Here is an 11284-nt window from a genome sequence, read left to right on the forward strand (position 1 = left end):
ATCATAACTTTCGCATACGAGCTCCGTTTTTGGCGTTCTTTATATGCACGCATAGGTAAAATCATACTCTACGACTTTCATTTAGACTTCGTCAGATAATTTTGACTTTATTTTTAATATTATTATTTTAAACAGACCGGGACGGGAATCCGTTAAAAATTTATAACTTATTCATTCGACGTTCGTTTTTGTCTGTCTTTTTACCGTTGTACTAGTACCGGCGAGACCTTCAATTCTCGTTTAGGTTGTGTCGGCTAAAAATCGCTCGATCTTTATTTCAAGTTTTTAGCTGTACACTGCTATACTGAAACTTAGAAAAATCATAACTTCCTCATACGAAGTCAGATTTTTCCGTTCTTTTTATGAAAGTTCTCGGTTTAACATAAACTATAAATTTCATTTAGATTGTTCAGGCTAAAAAGCCTTTTATTGAAAATTCAGTTTTTACACTGAACAGTGTTTTGCTGGTTTTGTCGCGGATTTTCGATTGGTCATAACTTCTTTGTTATAACTCAGATTTTAGTGTTCTTTATGTTTTTGGAAACCTTGTTACAATCTCTATCACTTGGTTCATCCTAATCGAGATTGTTAAATAATTTATTTTTGAGGGTCAATTATGTAAATATGCACATTATGCTAAAATTTCTCTTTATTATTATAAAAAGAAATACACATTGACCTATATTATTACATAGGTTTGAAATAACGATTTGTTACATTATCCCCCGTTAGAGAGAATTTCGTCCCGAAATTAGTATTTCAGATAGACTAGGGAAAAAGATGTGGATATTTTTGTTTCATTTGATCCTCCCGTTCCCAAGTGAATTCAGGTCCCCGTTTTGCATTCCAGCGAACCTTCACTATCGGGATACGACTTTGTTTGGTTTTCTTAACTTCCCTGTCTAGAATCTCTACGGGTTCTTCCACAAAGTTGAGACTCTCGTTTAACTCGATTTCCTCGAGTGGGATTACAAGAGTCTCATCAGATAGACACTTCTTCAAGTTCGAAACGTGGAAGGTAGGATGAATGTTATTTAGTTCTTGGGGGTAGTCGAAGTTTGTAAGCTATAGGACCAATTCTAGCAAGAATTTCGAAGGGTCCTATGTACCTTGGACTCAATTTGTCACGCTTTCCAAAGCGTATAATGCCCTTCTAGGGTGAGACCTTTAACAAGACGCGGTCAACAACCTGGAATTCCAAGGGTTTTCTCCGTTTGTCAGCGTAGCTTTTCTGTCTATCTCTGGAAGCTTTAAGTCGCTCCCGAATTTGTACGATTTTGTCGGTGGTTTCTCGAATGATTTCCGGACCAGTGAGAGCACTGTCAGGAGTTTGACCTCTAGTTAGCTGCATGTCACCCACTTCATCCCAGCACAGAGGAAATCTGCACTTGCGACCATAGAGGGCTTTGAATGGAGCAACCTTTATGCTAGTGTGATAACTATTGTTATAAGAGAATTCGACAAGGGGTAAATGAATATCCCATGCTTTTCCAAAGTCTATCACGCAAGCTCGCAACATGTCTTCTAATGTTTGAATCGTCCTCTCACTTTGCCCGTTAGTTTGTGGATGGTAGGTTGTACTCATGTCCAGCCTAGTTCCCAAAGAGTTTTGTAAAGACTGCCAGAAACGCGAGGTGAATCTACTATCTCTGTCCGAAATAATAGATATTGGTACACCATGCAGTCTAACAATATCCCTGAGGTAAGTTCTGGTTAGTTTCTCCATCTTGTCGGTTTCTTTTATTGGCAAGAAGTGTGCGGATTTGGTTAATCTGTCGACGATTACCCAAATAGTATCATAACCACCCGAAGTCTTGGGTAATTTGGTTATGAAATCCATTGTAATCCGCTCCCACTTCCAGTCAGGGATTTTAGGTTGTTGTAATAAACCTGAAGGTTTCTGGTACTCTACCTTGACTTTGGCACAAGTAAGGCACTTCCCACAAAGGTAGCGATTTCGGCCTTCATGTTAGGCCACCAGTATAGTTTCTTAAGGTCCAAATACATCTTATCTGAACCTGGATGAATGGAGTATCGGGTTTTGTGTGCTTCATTCATAACCACGTCTCTGTAACCACCGAACTTTGGTGTCCAGATACGGTTCATGAAATAATAGACTCCATCATCCCTGACTTCGAAGTTCTTATCCATTCCTCTCAGAGTTTCACCTGCCACGTTTTCGGGTTTCAAGGCTTCAAGTTGAGCTTCTTTGATCTGTGTGGACAGATGTGAATGAATTGTCATGGTCAACGACTTTACTCGGCGACCCGAGTATTCTTTTCTGCTAAGGGCGTCAGCTACTACTTTTGCTTTACCAGGGTGATAGAGAATTTCACATTCGTAGTCGTTCAGTAGCTCCACCCATCGTCGTTGTCTCATGTTCAGCTCTTTCTGATCGAATATGTGCTGGAGACTTTTATGGTTCGTGAATATTGTGCATTTCGTGCCATATAAGTAATGTCTCCAGATCTTCAGAGCAAATACCACCGCTCCTAGTTCAAGGTCGTGTGTTGTATAGTTGACTTCATGCGCCTTAAGTTGTCGTGAGGCGTAGGAGATAACCTTTCCTATTTGCATAAGTACACACCCAAGCCCTTGATTTGAAGCATCGCAGTACACTACAAAGTCTTCTGTCCCTTCGGGTAGAGACAAGATCTGTGCATTGCACAAGGCTAGTTTGAGCGTTTGAAATGCTGCTTCTTGCTTCCCTTCCCAACTGAAAGTTACACCTTTTTGCGTCAGGGTGGTAAGCGGTTTAGCGATTCGGGAGAAATTTTGGATGAATCTGCGATAGTAGCCAGCAAGACCTAAGAATTGACGGATTTCTGTAGGTGTTTTGGGTGCTGGCCAGTTTTCAATTGCTTTGATTTTGGAAGGGTCCACGTGTATTCCTTCTGAACTTACCACGTGACCTAGGAATTCAACCTTCCTAATCTAAAACGCGCACTTTGAAAACTTCTCATAGAGTTTTTCTGTCCTAAGGGTCTGTAATACTAGACGAAGATGTTGGCCATGTTCCTCCTTGCTCCTTGAGTAGATAAGAATGCCGTCGATGAAGACTATGACGAATTTGTCCAGGAATGGACGACACACTCTGTTCATTAGATCCATGAACACAGAAGGTGCATTCGTCAATGCGAATGGAATCACTATAAACTCGTAATGACCATAACGAGTTCTAAACGCGGTCTTGGGAATGTCTTCCTCCAAAATCCGTAACTGGTGATACCCGGATCTTAAGTCTATTTTCGAGAAGTAGTTCGCACCTTGAAGTTGGTCAAACAGATCGTCAATGCGAGGTAAAGGATATCGATTTTTGATGGTAAGTTTATTTAGCTCGCGATAGTCTATGCACATGCGGAATGATCCATCCTTCTTCTTTACGAACAAAACCGGTGCTCCCCATGGTGAGAAGCTTGGTCTTATGAAACCTTTACTAAGGAGTTCGTTAAGTTGGCTGGATAATTCTTGCATTTCAGAAGGTGCAAGATGATAGGGGGATTTGGCTATAGGGGTAGCTCCAAGGATTAAGTCGATTCGGAATTCGACTTGTCGTTCGGGAGGTACTCCTGGAAGATCATCGGGAAAGATATCGGGAAAGTTGCAAACCTCTGGAATGCTTGCGATATATTTTACTTCTTGCTTTTTGTCTACGACGTGGGCTAAGAAAGCACAGTACTCTTTGCGAAGGTACTTCTGTGCCTTGATGCAAGAAATGATCCTAAGGTTCGTTCCAAGTTTGTCGCCATAGATAACAAGAGTTTCATTAGTTGGCAAGTTCAAACGAATAGCTCTTTCATAACATAGGATGTCGGCATGGTTGGGGCACAACCAATCCATACCTATTATGATGTCAAAAATTTTGATAGAGACCGACATAAGGTCTATTGGAAAAGACAAGTCATTCAAGGTAAGGATACATCCTATGTATATATCGTTAGTGGATTCAGATTTCCCGTTAGCCATTTCTACTGTAAACGTTTCATTTAGTGGTTGGGAGTTTTGATTTAGTAGGTGTTTAAAATTATGGCTCACGAAGCTCCTCTCAGCACCACAATCAAATAGAATGCATGCATAAGTATTGTTGAGAAGGAACGTACACGTGACCACAGCAGGGTCTTCCACCGCTTCTTCATGACCCAGTGCTAAAATTCTCCCAACTCCACCAGCATTTCCAGCTTTTGGGCAATCCTTCATGAAGTGCCCCACATCACTGCATTGGTTGCATGCTCGGCCTACTCCAGCGGCAGGTGCTTGGTTAAGTGGTTGGGGTGGCATTCTATAGAATCGGGTAGTATGCCCTTTCCTGTTGCAGTTACGGCACTGTATGTCTCGGCAATTTTCGTTGTGCTGAAAATTGCACTTGTTGCATTTAGGGAGGATACCAGCATAGGGCTTAGCTGGCGCAAGGTTATTAGGGACAGCAGCAGGTATAGCAATAGTTATGGTAGCAGGTACAGTAGTAGCATGGACTGCCACTACTTGTTGCTTCTTTGCAGGTTCCAGAGGAGATTTGCCCTTCCTCTTGTTCCAAATCCTCTTCTTGCCGTTGTTGTTGTTCTCCTTGGGTTGTTCTGGAGCAGAAACCACAGAGTTTTGACGGGCTCCGTGGTCGATAAGAGATTGTGCCAGCTCTTTAGCACTGTCAAAAGTAATAGGCTTTGAAGCTAAAACACTTGACTGAATTTGGGGCGACATACCCCAAATATATCTCTCAATCTTCTTGCTCTCTATAGGAACCATATCCAGACAAAGAATTGCCAGATCACAGAACCTACTGGTATAGGTTGATATGTCAGAACCAATCATTGTAAGAGCCCATAGTTCTTGCTCCAGTTTCTGTATCTCCCCTCGCGGGCAGTATTCCCGCATTAATATGGCTTTTAGGCTCTCCCAGCTGATGGAGTTAGCCACAACTAGTGTAAGTGACTTAATGTGGCCATTCCACCACGTTAGAGCCCTATCAGAAATAGTACAGGCAAAAAATTTAACTTTGCTACCCTCAGGACAGGAGCAAATTTCAAAGATTTCTTCCGTCTTTTCTATCCACTGCCTTAGTGCCATAACTCCCCCAGTCCCATTAAAGGTCCTGGGTTTGGCATTAGAGAAATCCTTATAAGTGCATTCTCGCGAATGCCCATGACTTTCGCCATGGTTAGAAGGATGTGCACCGACTCCCGACCCACTAACACCAGGAGTATGAACGTGAGATATGGCAGCCGCTACAGCCGCCGTGACCGCCGCTTGAAACATAGCGGGGTCGAATTGAGGAGGTGGTGGTGGGGGTGGCGTCGGTGCTTCATTGGTGTTGATTCGTCTTGGATTTCTACGAGGAGGCATCTCTTGCTATATAAGTCAATAGATAAAAAGATGGTGAGATATCAAGAATGAATATGAATTTGATATCTCTGAACTAAACACTTAATTCAACATGAATTTCACAAAGAATTGGAAATAGAAATCCACTGCAAGTACAACTTGCAACAGGATAATATGAAATTGAATGGTTATTTTTCAAAGAGTATGAATGTACATGTCGACTGTATTGGTATATTAAGTATATAAGGTCCAGAAAACTTGGCCTTAAAGCAGGATTATAATATACCCCAACACTGAGAAAGTGTCGACATCAAACCGACCAACCGAAAATAACATTTCCGTGGTCGTAGTGAAAGCATGAAAAGTAACACTGGAACATTTCTGTGGTCCAAAACTTTGGAATAAGATGTTTATGAGAACTGTACTAACTCTTGTTGAAGTAAAGTGCTTATTGTTTTATTGATACTCGGTTTTGTACATATCGTGAAAAGTAGTATATACATTCGATATAGAAAGTAGAAAGTAGAAGTAGTGCGAACACTACTTGCGGCGACTTCTACGACGGTTACAAGGTTCCGCTTCGTCTTGCACTTTCTAGCGCCTTTCTTGGGCAGCTTGATGCTCCCTTAGTTCTCTGATCTCTGATTCAGCAGCATTAAGTTGTCTTTGAAGGGGTTCAGTATGGTCTTGGGTGTCATCTTGCATCTCGTCAAGACGAAGGATATCTGCAGTGTTAGCCTGTGCAGCCACATTCACCTCTAGGATTCGGTTGATCGACATCCTTGATTGATCGAACTGCTGGGCTATTCGGTTTACTATAAATGGAAGAGCTCTGTCAGCGGTTCCTCCTCTAGAGACGTTATAGAAACCTCATGCCATTCCGTAAGGAGGGCGTTGGCTGTCTTGTCGACTCCAATGGTTTATGTATTGGCCCACTCGGGTATGGGTTCTGCTTCCTCTTGCCTCAGGGGACGCTCCCCAGGGTTGCAGACTTGTGGCTCTGTATCCGTACCACTTGATTCGCTATCCTCAAAGGGTTCTTCGTCTGAGTATGTGATCCAGCCTGCATTCTGTGGATTATAGGGGTCTCCCGGTAAATTGGGTACAGCCATAGGTTCTGTATTAGAAGTAAGGTTAGTAAAATACTCTCCGTAGTATTTTAGTCTGTGTTTTCTGTTCTATAGTTCTTCTGTAGGTGTATGGTAAGTTTTAGACATGTCGCAACACCACTATCACTCCCAAACACATGTTGGTCATATCTCAAATAAATATAGTTGACCAGGCTATATTAATTCCAGATATGATTACATAACTGCCCAGGTTTGACTATAGTGTTCAACATCCAAATACTTTTAAGTTCTTATGATTGTGATATTGTACTTGTAAGTATGAGTGTGTTCTTATGACTGTGATACTGTACTTGTAGGTATGAGTGTTAGTATACTTCTTATAAAAATACTTAAATCTTTAAAAAGTATACTTGTAGTCAGAGCTCCTTGCCCCGATGTATTTATAGTTTGTATATCTTTTATGGATTGATATACTGAGTTCACTATAAACAATGCTCTCATACCAATCTGTCACACCCCCAAACCAGACGGCGGAAACGTCCGGGGGTGGAGGACTTCAATTGTAGTATCACAACACAAGCATCATAGTAATCAAAGTACAAACAACCATTGTATTTAAAAGGTATAAATATTTACATGTGTTCAATCATTGTATATTGAACCAAAATATAGTTATACAAAAGAAGATATGACTCACCATAGCTCCTTCTTCTCAAAAGCTCGGGGAGTACCTGTGTATTATTTCCCTGAGAATACAAGTAATTTGAAAAGAGAGTATCAACATAAAGTTGAGTGAGTGCATAAGTGTTTATGTTTAAAGGATGTCTCTGTATCTTGTATATGTAACTTGTTCCAGAAAATCCTATATTTTCTGTTGTATATGAAAAGTAGTTTTATTCCCATAAAACTGTTCTCTGTGTATTAATGTTTTGTATTTGTATTACTTATGAAAACTTGTAACTGAGAGTGTGCCTGGCTCCACCAGCTGTTGTTGAACACTGTATTGAACCTTTGTATTTTGTATTCTGTAAACTGGTACTTTGAAGGTGTACTTTCGTTTAGTTATTTATACACTAACGTATTGTTAATATCTTTTTAATGAGTTATTATAACCATACTATGACTGATGGCCTGAAACAAACGCTTTGTGGGCGTTTAAACTGGTGATAACAATTGTCACTCATCTGAGTGTAGCTAGCAGCCTGAGTGCGGGGTTGTCAATCCCGATATAGATCTACACACACTTGTTTCGATCCCCGGCTGGAGATTCTGGTTATAATGTCAAGACTTTTCCTATGTTGTCTAAAATGAATTAAACAACCTGAATTGAATGTCTCATAAAAAGCATATAAACGTTACATGTATATTAGTTATGAAAACCCAATCATTCTGAAATAAATGATTGACAATATGTTCTTGAATCAAAACCCAATCATTCTGAAATAAAGGACCGACAGTATGTTCTTGAATTAGAATTTCTAACATGTATTTGATAAGTGTAAACCCTTGATTTGTTTTGTATCAAAACCCTTGTTTCTTGTAATACTGTGTATTCTAGTATACTTGAATCATTAATTATTGTTCTATGTATAAATTATACCTAATATAATTCATATGTACTTTCTGAATGTGTATTTAACCATGTTTGCATGTAATCCCTTGCTCAACATGTTACAAAGGTAGTTAAACTGATGAAATAACTATTATATTTATATACATATACAATTTTATATATAAGTAAAATTTAAACGACACTCGGACAAATAACCGGTACTATAAGCCCCCACATCCAAACAAGGAAAAGGACCCGTAATGAGTTATCAGTCCTAAGCCTTTTAAATCATAGTTATATATACACACACACACACACACACACACACACACACACACACACATATATATATATATATATATATATATATATATATATATATACAAACATGAATTTTGGGGAAAAATATTAGATGATAAAAGAGTTTAATGTTTTGAGTATCTTTAATAATTTAATGTCGTTTTATCATGATTTGAAATCAGGATTTTATAACACAAAGTTCTTGTGTTATGCTTGTATTCCCCCCCTTAAAACAGTAGAAATTATGAAAATACGGGGGTATGTACTCACTTGATAGATGGCGAATCGGACAGAGTTTCGTTTCACGAAAAGGGGTTTATTTGTCGAGAAACCGGCTCAAATCGAACAGAGTTTCGACAGGAGAGATGTTACTTCTCAGGAATCTCGGGGCTTCGAGGCTTGCTTAGGGTTCGAGACTTGATACCGGGGCTTTAGGGGTTGTATATGAGTTTGTGGAAGTGGAAAATATGAAAGAGAATGAAATTTGGGGTGAAAAGTGAACATTTCTCGGAAGCCATCGCATGGATTTTATAGGCCGAGGCCTCGGTCCGAAGGTGACTCAGCTTAGGCGAGTGTCATCAGCAGCGAGGTCCACGGGGCGAAGCTTCGGACAGCAGGCTCGTAGTGGCAGGCTCGGATTGGACCAAACTTCGGTCCAGTAAGAGAAGAGCACGTGCGAAGGGGGCATCCGAGGAGCGTGCGAGGGTGAGGTCCGGTGTGTCTCATGCGAGGCTGTCCGAGTGGGATTGGACCGCGGAGTTGGTCGAATCAGGAGGTGCCACGCATGGCTTCGGTCCAATCAGCAGCCGCCACGTGCGAGGGTGACGTGGCATGCGAAATTGCCCAGTTTTTCCTATTTTTCTTTATTTTTGTGCCAAAACTTGCGAAAATCATAACTTTCGCATACGAGCTCCGTTTTTGGCGTTCTTTATATGCACGCATAGGTAAAATCATACTCTACGACTTTCGTTTAGACTTAGTCAGATAATTTTGACTTTATTTTTAATATTATTATTTTAAACAGACCGGGACGGGAATCCGTTAAAAATTTATAACTTCTTCATTCGACGTTCGTTTTTGTCTGTCTTTTTACCATTGTACTACTACCGACGAGACCTTCAATTCTCGTTTAGGTTGTGTCGGCTAAAAATCGCTCGATCTTTATTTCAAGTTTTTAGCTGTACACTGCTATACTGAAACTTAGAAAAATCATAACTTCCTCATACGGAGTCAGATTTTTCCGTTCTTTTTATGAAAGTTTTCGGTTTAACATAAACTATAAATTTCATTTAGATTGTTAAGGCTAAAAAGCCTTTTATTGAAAATTCAGTTTTTACACTGAACAGTGTTTTGCCGGTTTTGTCGCGGATTTTCGATTGGTCATAACTTCTTTGTTATAACTTGGATTTTAGTGTTCTTTATGTTTTTGGAAACCTTGTTACAATCTATATCACTTGGTTCATCCCAATCGAGATTGTTAAATAATTTATTTTTGAGGGTCAATTATGTAAATATGCACATTATGCTAAAATTTCTCTTTATTATTATAAAAAGAAATACACATTGACCTATATTATTACATAGGTTTGAAATAACGATTTGTTACAATTCAGGCTCTCATCCACCCGAATGTCGTCCATATAGATAACTTCAGCCTCGTCAGTGACATACGTCCGAAGCTGAGACACATGGAAGGTGTTATGAATTTGACTCAACTCATCTGGGAGATCCAATCAATAAGCAACCTTTCCCACCCAAGCAGAAATCCTGAATGGGCCAATGAATCGTGGCCCCAACTTGCCCCTCTTCCGAAACCTGATGACACCCTTCCATGGTGACACCTTCAGCAACACAAAATCTACCACCTGAAACTCGAGGTCCAAGCGATGCCGGTCCGCGTAACTCTTCTGACGGCTCTGTGCGACTCGCAGTCTGTCATATACCTACTAAATCAACTCGGTAGTCTTGAGCACCACCTCGGTGCTTCCCATGACTCGATGCCCTACCTCGCCCCAACATACGGGAGTCCTGCACCTCCGACCATACAACATCTCAAACGGGGGTCAGTCAATACTAGCATGATAAATATTGTTATATGAAAACTCTGCTAGTGGGAGGTATGTATCCTAACTCCCTCCGAAGTCCAACACACAAGCTCGAAGCATATCCTCGAGCGTCTGAATCGTCCGCTCGCTCTGACCATCGGTCTGGGGGTGGTAAGCGGTGCTGAAGTGTAACTGGGTGCCCAATTCTTCATGGAACTTCCTCCAGAACCTAGAGGTGAAACGGACATCGCGGTCCGAGACCACTAATAACGGCACCCCGTGCCTGACCACCACCTCTCGCATATAAATATATGCTAATTTCTCAGCAGAGATGCTCTCGGAGATCAGAATAAAATAAGCACTCTTCGTCAACGTGTACACAATGACCCAAATGGAATCCACACCCCTCGTCGTCCTCGTTAACTTCGTGATAAAGTCCATGATGATCTCTTACCACTTCCACATAGGAATGGATAGCGGCTGAACCTTTCCGTGAGATCTCTGATGTCCGGCCTTGACCTTCCTACAGCTCAAGCACCGCTTCACAAACCACGCGACCTCCCGTTTCATGCAGGGCCACCAATAACTCAACCTCAAATCTGTATACATTTCCGTAGCCCCCGAATGTATAGAGAACTTAGACTTGTGTGCCTCCTCCAAGATGTTCTATCTCACACCCCCGGATGTCGGCACCCACACCCGGCCACATTGTGTCAAAAGACCTCGACCATCCCGAACAAACAACGAAATCTGACCCCGAATCCGCTCTATCGTCTAGTTCTCTTTCTTCAACCCTCCAACTGAGCCTTCTTGATTATATCCAACATGGAAGAAATCACCGTTATCCTCAAACAAACATCTCTAATTGGAGCACTCGCCGCTTTGCCGCTCAAGGCATCAGCCACCACATTGGCCTTCCCGAGGTGGTACACAATTTTGCAATCATAGTCTTTCAATACATCTAACCACCTCCTATGCCGCATATTCAGGTTCTGTTG

This window comes from Lactuca virosa, chromosome 5, assembly GCF_052849685.1.
Source record: "Lactuca virosa cultivar CGN04683 chromosome 5, Lactuca_virosa_CGN04683_v6, whole genome shotgun sequence".
Taxonomy (NCBI): Eukaryota; Viridiplantae; Streptophyta; class Magnoliopsida; order Asterales; family Asteraceae; genus Lactuca; species Lactuca virosa.